This window comes from Pseudophryne corroboree, chromosome 4, assembly GCF_028390025.1.
Source record: "Pseudophryne corroboree isolate aPseCor3 chromosome 4, aPseCor3.hap2, whole genome shotgun sequence".
Taxonomy (NCBI): Eukaryota; Metazoa; Chordata; class Amphibia; order Anura; family Myobatrachidae; genus Pseudophryne; species Pseudophryne corroboree.
The window spans coordinates 633,465,860-633,478,686 of record NC_086447.1 but is presented as its reverse complement, the minus strand read 5'-3'; the positions used below and the strand labels follow the sequence as shown (position 1 = coordinate 633,478,686).

Here is a 12,827-nt window from a genome sequence, read left to right as displayed (position 1 = left end):
TTAAATGCACAATCATGTTTGTGTTTTTTCTTTCTTTCTTCCATCCTTTGTAATATCATATTAAACATTAAGGTAGCAGTTTATAATCAATGACTAATGACATAAAAAAAGAAAAAAAAAACATTATACAAAGCTGCTCCAGGTGAGGCTTGAACTCACAACCTCGGCATTGCTCAACGGATACTGTCTTATAAGTACCGCGCGCTGACCAATTGCGCCACTGGAGCGCTTTGCAACATTGATTGGTTATGCTAGATGTGGATTTTATTCAATGCAGTAAGTACAGTCATAAGAATTGAAAAACAAAATCATTTTTGGTGATGAATGATGAGCAACAAAGGAACATGCATGCCAGATGGTACTTAAATAAGCTGTCCACGGTGATAGAAAATGTTTAAAAAAAAAACAACAACAATGTTATCATAATAAATGTAATATTTTAGCTTCTGTGGTCATTTTTTGCAAGCTAAACACTGCAAGACTGTTTTACAGTCGAAGCAAGGATAAAATATCAACTCTAGTGATGAGACACTTGCTGTAATGACTTCCACCCCATATGGAACTTGGACCCCCTGTCTTAGGAGGGCAGTGACTTATCCATTATGCCAGTGGTGCTTACTGATGTTCTTATTTAAGACTGTTAGGTTTTTAATAGTCAATTATTAATTTTTGAGGAAAAAGTGAAGCTGTTTACTGTGTTCTTTGCATTACCAAGTCCAGCAAGAAATATGCTGGTACTATCCAGAGCTGTCAGTATGGATTATCATGCTATATTGCAGAAAATCAATTTGATGCAACTGCTTTACCAACAGTATGTTAATCTTTTCCATTGCTGTTTTGTTGGCTGACTGAAGGAAGATATGCAGTGCATTTGAACCAAAGTAGATGTGTGCTGACAACTTAAATGCACAATCATGTTTGTGTTTTTTCTTTCTTTCTTCCATCCTTTGTAATATCATATTAACTATTAAGGTAGCAGTTTATAATCAATGACTAATGACATAAGAAAAGGAAAAAAAAATAGTATACAAAGATGCTCCAGGTGAGGCTTGAACTCACAACCTTGGCATTGCTCAACAGATACTGTCTTATAAGTTTTGCTCGCTGACCAATTGCGCCACTGGAGCACTTTGTAGCATTAATTGGTTATGCTAGATGTGGATTTTATTCAATACAATCAGTACATTCATAAGAATTGAAAAAGAAAACAATTTTCGGTGATGAATGATGAGCAACAAAGGAACATGCATGCCAGATGGCACTTGAATAAGCTGTCCACGGTGATAGAAAAGGTTTAAAAAACAACAACAACAATGTTATCATAATAAATGTCATATTTTAGCTTCTGTGGTCATTTTTTACAAGCTAAACACTGCAAGACTGTTTTACAATTGAAGGAAGGATAAAATATCATTTCTAGTGATGAGACACTTGCTGTAATGACTTCCAACTCAGACGGGACTTAAACCCACAACCACTGGCTTAGGAGAACAGTGCCTTATCCATTATGCTAGTGGTGCTTACTGATGTCCTTATTTAAGACTGATAGGTTTTTAATAGTCAATTATTTATTTTTGAAAAAAAGTGAAGCTGTTTACTGTGTTCTTTGCATTACCAAGTCCAGCAAGAAATGTGCTGGTACTATCCAGAGCTGTCAGTATGGATTATCATGCTATATTGCAGAAAATCAATTTGATGCAACTGCTTTACCAACAGTATGTTAATCTTTTCCATTGCTGTTTTGTTGGCTGACTGAAGGAAGATATGCAGTGCATTTGAACCAAAGCAGATGTGTGCTGACAACTTAAATGCACAATCATGTTTGTGTGTTTTCTTTCTTTCTTCCATCCTTTGTAATATCATATTAAATATTAAGGCTACCAGTTTATAATCAATGACTAATGACATAAGAAAAGGAAAAAAAACAGTATACAAAGATGCTCCAGGTGAGGCTTGAACTCACAACCTCGGCATTGCTCAACAGATACTGTCTTATAAGTACCGTGCGCTGACCAATTGCGCCACTGGAGCGCTTTGCAACATTGATAGGTTATGCTAGATGTGGATTTTATTCAATGCAATCAGTACAGTCATAAGAATTGAAAAAGAAAATAATTTTTGGTGATGAATGATGAGCAACAAAGGAACATGCATGCCAGATGGCACTTGAATAAGCTGTCCACGGTGATAGAAAAGGTTTAAAAAACAACAACAACAATGTTATCATAATAAATGTCATATTTTAGCTTCTGTGGTCATTTTTTGCAAGCTAAACACTGCAAGACTGTTTTACAGTCGAAGCAAGGATAAAATATCAACTCTATTGATGAGACACTTGCTGTAATGACTTCCACCCCATATGGAACTTGGACCCCCTGTCTTAGGAGGGCAGTGACTTATCCATTATGCCAGTGGTGCTTACTGATGTTCTTATTTAAGACTGTTAGGTTTTTAATAGTCAATTATTTATTTTTGAGGAAAAAGTGAAGCTGTTTACTGTGTTCTTTGCATTACCAAGTCCAGCAAGAAATATGCTGGTACTATCCAGAGCTGTCAGTATGGATTATCATGCTATATTGCAGAAAATCAATTTGATGCAACTGCTTTACCAACAGTATGTTAATCTTTTCCATTGCTGTTTTGTTGGCTGACTGAAGGAAGATATGCAGTGCATTTGAACCAAAGCAGATGTGTGCTGACAACTTAAATGCACAATCATGTTTGTGTTTTTTCTTTCTTTCTTCCATCCTTTGTAATATCATATTAACTATTAAGGTAGCAGTTTATAATCAATGACTAATGACATAAGAAAAGAAAAAAAAACAGTATACAATGATGCTCCAGGTGAGGCTTGAACTCACAACCTCGGCATTGCTCAACAGATACTGTCTTATAAGTACCGTGTGCTGACCAATCGCGCCACTGGAGCTCTTTGCAGCATTAATTGGTTATGCTAGATGTGGATTTTATTCAATACAATCAGTACAGTCATAAGAATTGAAAAAGAAAATAATTTTTGGTGATGAATGATGAGCAACAAAGGAACATGCATGCCAGATGGCACTTGAATAAGCTGTCCACGGTGATAGAAAAGGTTTAAAAAAACAACAACAACAACAATGTTATCATAATTAATGTCATATTTTAGCTTCTGTGGTCACTTTTTACAAGCTAAACACTGCAAGACTGTTTTACAGTTGAAGCAAGGATAAAATATCAACTCTACTGATGAGACACTTGCTGTAATGACTTCCAACTCAGACGGGACTTAAACCCACAACCACTGGCTTAGGAGAACAGTGCCTTATCCATTATGCCAGTGGTGCTTACTGATGTCCTTATTTAAGACTGTTAGGTTTTTAATAGTCAATTATTTATTTTTGAAAAAAAGTGAAGCTGTTTACTGTGTTCTTTGCATTACCACGTCCAGTAAGAAATGTGCTGGTACTATCCAGAGCTGTCAGTATGGATTATCATGCTATATTGCAGAAAATCAATTTGATGCAACTGCTTTACCAACAGTATGTTAATCTTTTCCATTGCTGTTTTGTTGGCTGACTGAAGGAAGATATGCAGTGCATTTGAACCAAAGCAGATGTGTGCTGACAACTTAAATGCACAATCATGTTTGTGTTTTTTCTTTCTTTCTTTCATCCTTTGTAATATCATATTAAATATTAAGGTAGCAGTTTATAATCAATGACTAATGACATAAGAAAAGGAAAAAAAACAGTGTACAAAGATACTCCAGGTGAGGCTTGAACTCACAACCTCGGCATTGCTCAACAGATACTGTCTTATAAGTACTGCATGCTGACCAATTGCGCCACTGGAGCACTTTGCAGCATTAATTGGTTATGCTAGATGTGGATTTTATTCAATACAATCAGTACAGTCATAAGAATTGAAAAAGAAAATCATTTTTGGTGATGAATGATGAGCAACAAAGGAACATGCATGCCAGATGGCACTTGAATAAGCTGTCCACAGTGATAGAAAAGGTTTAAAAAACAACAACAACAACAACAACAACAACAACAATGTTATCATAATTAATGTCATATTTTAGCTTCTGTGGTCATTTTTTACAAGCTAAACACTGCAAGACTGTTTTACAGTTGAAGCAAGGATAAAATATCAACTCTAGTGATGAGACACTTGCTGTAATGACTTCCAACTCAGACCAGACTTAAACCCACAACCATTAGCTTAGGAGAACAGTGCCTTATCCATTATGCCAGTGGTGCTTACTGATGTCCTTATTTAAGACTGATAGGGTTTTAATAGTCAATTATTTATTTTTGAAAAAAAGTGAAGCTGTTTACTGTGTTCTTTGCATTACCAAGTCCAGCAAGAAATGAGCTGGTACTATCCAGAGCTGTCAGTATGGATTATCATGCTATATTGCAGAAAATCAATTTGATGCAACTGCTTTACCAACAGTATGTTAATCTTTTCCATTGCTGTTTTGTTGGCTGACTGAAGGAAGATATGCAGTGCATTTGAACCAAAGCAGATGTGTGCTGACAACTTAAATGCACAATCATGTTTGTGTTTTTTCATTCTTTCTTCCATCCTTTGTAATATCATATTAAATATTAAGGTAGCAGTTTATAATCAATGACTAATGACATAAGAAAAGAAAAAAAAACAGTATACAATGATGCTCCAGGTGAGGCTTGAACTCACAACCTCGGCATTGCTCAACAGATACTGTCTTATAAGTACCGCGCGCTGACCAATTGCGCCACTGGAGCTCTTTGCAGCATTAATTGGTTATGCTAGATGTGGATTTTATTCAATACAATCAGTACAGTCATAAGAATTGAAAAAGAAAATAATTTTTGGTGATTAATGATGAGCAACAAAGGAACATGCATGCCAGATGGCACTTGAATAAGCTGTCCACGGTGATAGAAAATATTTAAAAAAAAATCAACAACAATGTTATCATAATAAATGTCATATTTTAGCTTCTGTGGTCATTTTTTGCAAGTTAAACACTGCAAGACTGTTTTACAGTCGAAATAAGGATAAAATATCAACTCTAGTGATGAGACACTTGCTGTAATGACTTCCACCCCATATGGAACTTGGACCCCCTGTCTTAGGAGGGCAGTGACTTATCCATTATGCCAGTGGTGCTTACTGATGTTCTTATTTAAGACTGTTAGGTTTTTAATAGTCAATTATTTATTTTTGAGGAAAAAGTGAAGCTGTTTACTGTGTTCTTTGCATTACCAAGTCCAGCAAGAAATATGCTGGTAGTATCCAGAGCTGTCAGTATGGATTATCATGCTATATTGCAGAAAATCAATTTGATGCAACTGCTTTACCAACAGTATGTTAATCTTTTCCATTGCTGTTTTGTTGGCTGACTGAAGGAAGATATGCAGTGCATTTGAACCAAAGCAGATGTGTGCTGACAACTTAAATGCACAATCATGTTTGTGTTTTTTCTTTCTTTCTTCCATCCTTTGTAATATCATATTAAATATTAAGGTAGCAGTTTATAATCAATGACTAATGACATAAGAAAAGAAAAAAAAACAGTATACAATGATGCTCCAGGTGAGGCTTGAACTCACAACCTCGGCATTGCTCAACAGATACTGTCTTATAAGTACCGAGCGCTGACCAATTGCGCCACTGGAGCTCTTTACAGCATTGATTGGTTATGCTAGATGTGGATTTTATTCAATACAATCAGTACAGTCATAAGAATTGAAAAAGAAAATAATTTTTGGTGATGAATGATGAGCAACAAAGGAACATGCATGCCAGATGGCACTTGAATAAGCTGTCCACGGTGATAGAAAAGGTTTAAAAAACAACAACAACAACAATGTTATCATAATTAATGTCATATTTTAGCTTCTGTGGTCACTTTTTACAAGCTAAACACTGCAAGACTGTTTTACAGTTGAAGCAAGGATAAAATATCAACTCTACTGATGAGACACTTGCTGTAATGACTTCCAACTCAGACGGGACTTAAACCCACAACCACTGGCTTAGGAGAACAGTGCCTTATCCATTATGCCAGTGGTGCTTACTGATGTCCTTATTTAAGACTGTTAGGTTTTTAATAGTCAATTATTTATTTTTGAAAAAAAGTGAAGCTGTTTACTGTGTTCTTTGCATTACCACGTCCAGCAAGAAATGTGCTGGTACTATCCAGAGCTGTCAGTATGGATTATCATGCTATATTGCAGAAAATCAATTTGATGCAACTGCTTTACCAACAGTATGTTAATCTTTTCCATTGCTGTTTTGTTGGCTGACTGAAGGAAGATATGCAGTGCATTTGAACCAAAGCAGATGTGTGCTGACAACTTAAATGCACAATCATGTTTGTGTTTTTTCTTTCTTTCTTCCATCCTTTGTAATATCATATTAAATATTAAGGTAGCAGTTTATAATCAATGACTAATGACATAAGAAAAGAAAAAAAACCAGTATACAATGATGCTCCAGGTGAGGCTTGAACTCACAACCTCGGCATTGCTCAACAGATACTATCTTATAAGTACCGTGTGCTGACCAATCGCGCCACTGGAGCTCTTTGCAGCATTAATTGGTTATGCTAGATGTGGATTTTATTCAATACAATCAGTACAGTCATAAGAATTGAAAAAGAAAATCATTTTTGGTGATGAATGATGAGCAACAAAGGAACATGCATGCCAGATGGCACTTGAATAAGCTGTCCACGGTGATAGAAAAGGTTTAAAAAACAACAACAACAACAACAATGTTATCATAATTAATGTCATATTTTAGCTTCTGTGGTCACTTTTTACAAGCTAAACACTGCAAGACTGTTTTACAGTTGAAGCAAGGATAAAATATCAACTCTACTGATGAGAGACTTGCTGTAATGACTTCCAACTCAGACGGGACTTAAACCCACAACCACTGGCTTAGTAGAACAGTGCCTTATCCATTATGCCAGTGGTGCTTACTGATGTCCTTATTTAAGACTGTTAGGTTTTTAATAGTCAATTATTTATTTTTGAAAAAAAGTGAAGCTGTTTACTGTGTTCTTTGCATTACCACGTCCAGCAAGAAATGTGCTGGTACTATCCAGAGCTGTCAGTATGGATTATCATGCTATATTGCAGAAAATCAATTTGATGCAACTGCTTTACCAACAGTATGTTAATCTTTTCCATTGCTGTTTTGTTGGCTGACTGAAGGAAGATATGCAGTGCATTTGAACCAAAGCAGATGTGTGCTGACAACTTAAATGCACAATCATGTTTGTGTTTTTTCTTTCTTTCTTCCATCCTTTGTAATATCATATTAAATATTAAGGTAGCAGTTTATAATCAATGACTAATGACATAAGAAAAGAAAAAAAAACAGTATACAATGATGCTCCAGGTGAGGCTTGAACTCACAACCTTGGCATTGCTCAACAGATACTGTCTTATAAGTACCGTGTGCTGACCAATCGCGCCACTGGAGCTCTTTGCAGCATTAATTGGTTATGCTAGATGTGGATTTTATTCAATACAATCAGTACAGTCATAAGAATTGAAAAAGAAAATAATTTTTGGTGATGAATGATGAGCAACAAAGGAACATGCATGCCAGATGGCACTTGAATAAGCTGTCCACGGTGATAGAAAAGGTTTAAAAAACAACAACAACAACAACAATGTTATCATAATTAATGTCATATTTTAGCTTCTGTGGTCACTTTTTACAAGCTAAACACTGCAAGACTGTTTTACAGTTGAAGCAAGGATAAAATATCAACTCTACTGATGAGACACTTGCTGTAATGACTTCCAACTCAGACGGGACTTAAACCCACAACCACTGGCTTAGGAGAACAGTGCCTTATCCATTATGCCAGTGGTGCTTACTGATGTCCTTATTTAAGACTGTTAGGTTTTTAATAGTCAATTATTTATTTTTGAAAAAAAGTGAAGCTGTTTACTGTGTTCTTTGCATTACCACGTCCAGTAAGAAATGTGCTGGTACTATCCAGAGCTGTCAGTATGGATTATCATGCTATATTGCAGAAAATCAATTTGATGCAACTGCTTTACCAACAGTATGTTAATCTTTTCCATTGCTGTTTTGTTGGCTGACTGAAGGAAGATATGCAGTGCATTTGAACCAAAGCAGATGTGTGCTGACAACTTAAATGCACAATCATGTTTGTGTTTTTTCTTTCTTTCTTTCATCCTTTGTAATATCATATTAAATATTAAGGTAGCAGTTTATAATCAATGACTAATGACATAAGAAAAGGAAAAAAAACAGTATACAAAGATACTCCAGGTGAGGCTTGAACTCACAACCTCGGCATTGCTCAACAGATACTGTCTTATAAGTACTGCATGCTGACCAATTGCGCCACTGGAGCACTTTGCAGCATTAATTGGTTATGCTAGATGTGGATTTTATTCAATACAATCAGTACAGTCATAAGAATTGAAAAAGAAAATCATTTTTGGTGATGAATGATGAGCAACAAAGGAACATGCATGCCAGATGGCACTTGAATAAGCTGTCCACAGTGATAGAAAAGGTTTAAAAAACCAACAACAACAACAACAACAATGTTATCATAATTAATGTCATATTTTAGCTTCTGTGGTCATTTTTTACAAGCTAAACACTGCAAGACTGTTTTACAGTTGAAGCAAGGATAAAATATCAACTCTAGTGATGAGACACTTGCTGTAATGACTTCCACCCCATATGGAACTTGGACCCCCTGTCTTAGGAGGGCAGTGACATATCCATTATGCTAGTGGTGCTAACTGATGTTCTTATTTAAGACTGTTAGGTTTTTAATAGTCAATTATTTATTTTTGAGGAAAAAGTGAAGCTGTTTACTGTGTTCTTTGCATTACCAAGTCCAGCAAGAAATGTGCTGGTACTATCCAGAGCTGTCAGTATGGATTATCATGCTATATTGCAGAAAATCAATTTGATGCAACTGCTTTACCAACAGTATGTTATTCTTTTCCATTGCTGTTTTGTTGGCTGACTGAAGGAAGATATGCAGTGCATTTGAACCAAAGCAGATGTGTGCTGACAACTTAAATGCACAATCATGTTTGTGTGTTTTCTTTCTTTCTTCCATCCTTTGTAATATCATATTAAATATTAAGGCTACCAGTTTATAATCAATGACTAATGACATAAGAAAAGGAAAAAAAACAGTATACAAAGATGCTCCAGGTGAGGCTTGAACTCACAACCTTGGCATTGCTCAACAGATACTGTCTTATAAGTACCGCGCGCTGACCAATTGAGCCACTGGAGCGCTTTGCAACATTGATAGGTTATGCTAGATGTGGATTTTATTCAATGCAATCAGTACAGTCATAAGAATTGAAAAAGAAAATCATTTTTGGTGATGAATGATGAGCAACAAAGGAACATGCATGCCAGATGGTACTTAAATAAGCTGTCCACGGTGATAGAAAAGGTTTAAAAAAAACAACAACAATGTTATCATAATAAATGTCATATTTTAGCTTCTGTGGTCATTTTTTGCAAGCTAAACACTGCAAGACTGTTTTACAGTCGAAGCAAGGATAAAATATCAACTCTATTGATGAGACACTTGCTGTAATGACTTCCACCCCATATGGAACTTGGACCCCCTGTCTTAGGAGGGCAGTGACTTATCCATTATGCCAGTGGTGCTTACTGATGTTCTTATTTAAGACTGTTAGGTTTTTAATAGTCAATTATTTATTTTTGAGGAAAAAGTGAAGCTGTTTACTGTGTTCTTTGCATTACCAAGTCCAGCAAGAAATATGCTGGTACTATCCAGAGCTGTCAGTATGGATTATCATGCTATATTGCAGAAAATCAATTTGATGCAACTGCTTTACCAACAGTATGTTAATTTTTCCATTGCTGTTTTGTTGGCTGACTGAAGGAAGATATGCAGTGCATTTGAACCAAAGCAGATGTGTGCTGACAACTTAAATGCACAATCATGTTTGTGTTTTTTCTTTCTTTCTTCCATCCTTTGTAATATCATATTAAACATTAAGGTAGCAGTTTATAATCAATGACTAATGACATAAAAAAAGAAAAAAAAAACATTATACAAAGCTGCTCCAGGTGAGGCTTGAACTCACAACCTCGGCATTGCTCAACGGATACTGTCTTATAAGTACCGCGCGCTGACCAATTGCGCCACTGGAGCGCTTTGCAACATTGATTGGTTATGCTAGATGTGGATTTTATTCAATGCAGTAAGTACAGTCATAAGAATTGAAAAACAAAATCATTTTTGGTGATGAATGATGAGCAACAAAGGAACATGCATGCCAGATGGTACTTAAATAAGCTGTCCACGGTGATAGAAAATGTTTAAAAAAAAAACAACAACAATGTTATCATAATAAATGTAATATTTTAGCTTCTGTGGTCATTTTTTGCAAGCTAAACACTGCAAGACTGTTTTACAGTCGAAGCAAGGATAAAATATCAACTCTAGTGATGAGACACTTGCTGTAATGACTTCCACCCCATATGGAACTTGGACCCCCTGTCTTAGGAGGGCAGTGACTTATCCATTATGCCAGTGGTGCTTACTGATGTTCTTATTTAAGACTGTTAGGTTTTTAATAGTCAATTATTAATTTTTGAGGAAAAAGTGAAGCTGTTTACTGTGTTCTTTGCATTACCAAGTCCAGCAAGAAATATGCTGGTACTATCCAGAGCTGTCAGTATGGATTATCATGCTATATTGCAGAAAATCAATTTGATGCAACTGCTTTACCAACAGTATGTTAATCTTTTCCATTGCTGTTTTGTTGGCTGACTGAAGGAAGATATGCAGTGCATTTGAACCAAAGTAGATGTGTGCTGACAACTTAAATGCACAATCATGTTTGTGTTTTTTCTTTCTTTCTTCCATCCTTTGTAATATCATATTAACTATTAAGGTAGCAGTTTATAATCAATGACTAATGACATAAGAAAAGGAAAAAAAAATAGTATACAAAGATGCTCCAGGTGAGGCTTGAACTCACAACCTTGGCATTGCTCAACAGATACTGTCTTATAAGTTTTGCTCGCTGACCAATTGCGCCACTGGAGCACTTTGTAGCATTAATTGGTTATGCTAGATGTGGATTTTATTCAATACAATCAGTACATTCATAAGAATTGAAAAAGAAAACAATTTTCGGTGATGAATGATGAGCAACAAAGGAACATGCATGCCAGATGGCACTTGAATAAGCTGTCCACGGTGATAGAAAAGGTTTAAAAAACAACAACAACAATGTTATCATAATAAATGTCATATTTTAGCTTCTGTGGTCATTTTTTACAAGCTAAACACTGCAAGACTGTTTTACAATTGAAGGAAGGATAAAATATCATTTCTAGTGATGAGACACTTGCTGTAATGACTTCCAACTCAGACGGGACTTAAACCCACAACCACTGGCTTAGGAGAACAGTGCCTTATCCATTATGCTAGTGGTGCTTACTGATGTCCTTATTTAAGACTGATAGGTTTTTAATAGTCAATTATTTATTTTTGAAAAAAAGTGAAGCTGTTTACTGTGTTCTTTGCATTACCAAGTCCAGCAAGAAATGTGCTGGTACTATCCAGAGCTGTCAGTATGGATTATCATGCTATATTGCAGAAAATCAATTTGATGCAACTGCTTTACCAACAGTATGTTAATCTTTTCCATTGCTGTTTTGTTGGCTGACTGAAGGAAGATATGCAGTGCATTTGAACCAAAGCAGATGTGTGCTGACAACTTAAATGCACAATCATGTTTGTGTGTTTTCTTTCTTTCTTCCATCCTTTGTAATATCATATTAAATATTAAGGCTACCAGTTTATAATCAATGACTAATGACATAAGAAAAGGAAAAAAAACAGTATACAAAGATGCTCCAGGTGAGGCTTGAACTCACAACCTCGGCATTGCTCAACAGATACTGTCTTATAAGTACCGTGCGCTGACCAATTGCGCCACTGGAGCGCTTTGCAACATTGATAGGTTATGCTAGATGTGGATTTTATTCAATGCAATCAGTACAGTCATAAGAATTGAAAAAGAAAATAATTTTTGGTGATGAATGATGAGCAACAAAGGAACATGCATGCCAGATGGCACTTGAATAAGCTGTCCACGGTGATAGAAAAGGTTTAAAAAACAACAACAACAATGTTATCATAATAAATGTCATATTTTAGCTTCTGTGGTCATTTTTTGCAAGCTAAACACTGCAAGACTGTTTTACAGTCGAAGCAAGGATAAAATATCAACTCTATTGATGAGACACTTGCTGTAATGACTTCCACCCCATATGGAACTTGGACCCCCTGTCTTAGGAGGGCAGTGACTTATCCATTATGCCAGTGGTGCTTACTGATGTTCTTATTTAAGACTGTTAGGTTTTTAATAGTCAATTATTTATTTTTGAGGAAAAAGTGAAGCTGTTTACTGTGTTCTTTGCATTACCAAGTCCAGCAAGAAATATGCTGGTACTATCCAGAGCTGTCAGTATGGATTATCATGCTATATTGCAGAAAATCAATTTGATGCAACTGCTTTACCAACAGTATGTTAATCTTTTCCATTGCTGTTTTGTTGGCTGACTGAAGGAAGATATGCAGTGCATTTGAACCAAAGCAGATGTGTGCTGACAACTTAAATGCACAATCATGTTTGTGTTTTTTCTTTCTTTCTTCCATCCTTTGTAATATCATATTAACTATTAAGGTAGCAGTTTATAATCAATGACTAATGACATAAGAAAAGAAAAAAAAACAGTATACAATGATGCTCCAGGTGAGGCTTGAACTCACAACCTCG

At 35.7% G+C, this 12,827-nt stretch overlaps 6 non-coding genes across 6 annotated transcripts; all 6 read right to left on the bottom strand.

Moving 5' to 3' along the window:
* Positions 1-134: 134 nt before the first annotated feature.
* On the bottom strand, positions 135-227 carry TRNAI-UAU (transfer RNA isoleucine (anticodon UAU)). The gene is given in 2 exon segments: positions 135-170; positions 190-227. It is a non-coding gene; the product is annotated as a tRNA-Ile (tRNA).
* A 1,711-nt stretch (positions 228-1,938) lies between these two features.
* Positions 1,939-2,031, bottom strand: TRNAI-UAU (transfer RNA isoleucine (anticodon UAU)). Its single transcript is given in 2 exon segments — positions 1,939-1,974; positions 1,994-2,031. It is a non-coding gene; the product is annotated as a tRNA-Ile (tRNA).
* A 2,633-nt stretch (positions 2,032-4,664) lies between these two features.
* On the bottom strand, positions 4,665-4,757 carry TRNAI-UAU (transfer RNA isoleucine (anticodon UAU)). Its single transcript is given in 2 exon segments — positions 4,665-4,700; positions 4,720-4,757. It is a non-coding gene; the product is annotated as a tRNA-Ile (tRNA).
* Positions 4,758-5,563: 806 nt separating this feature from the next.
* Positions 5,564-5,656, bottom strand: TRNAI-UAU (transfer RNA isoleucine (anticodon UAU)). Its single transcript is given in 2 exon segments — positions 5,564-5,599; positions 5,619-5,656. It is a non-coding gene; the product is annotated as a tRNA-Ile (tRNA).
* Positions 5,657-10,093: 4,437 nt separating this feature from the next.
* On the bottom strand, positions 10,094-10,186 carry TRNAI-UAU (transfer RNA isoleucine (anticodon UAU)). The gene is given in 2 exon segments: positions 10,094-10,129; positions 10,149-10,186. It is a non-coding gene; the product is annotated as a tRNA-Ile (tRNA).
* A 1,711-nt stretch (positions 10,187-11,897) lies between these two features.
* Positions 11,898-11,990, bottom strand: TRNAI-UAU (transfer RNA isoleucine (anticodon UAU)). The gene is given in 2 exon segments: positions 11,898-11,933; positions 11,953-11,990. It is a non-coding gene; the product is annotated as a tRNA-Ile (tRNA).
* Between the last annotated feature and the right edge of the window lie 837 nt (positions 11,991-12,827).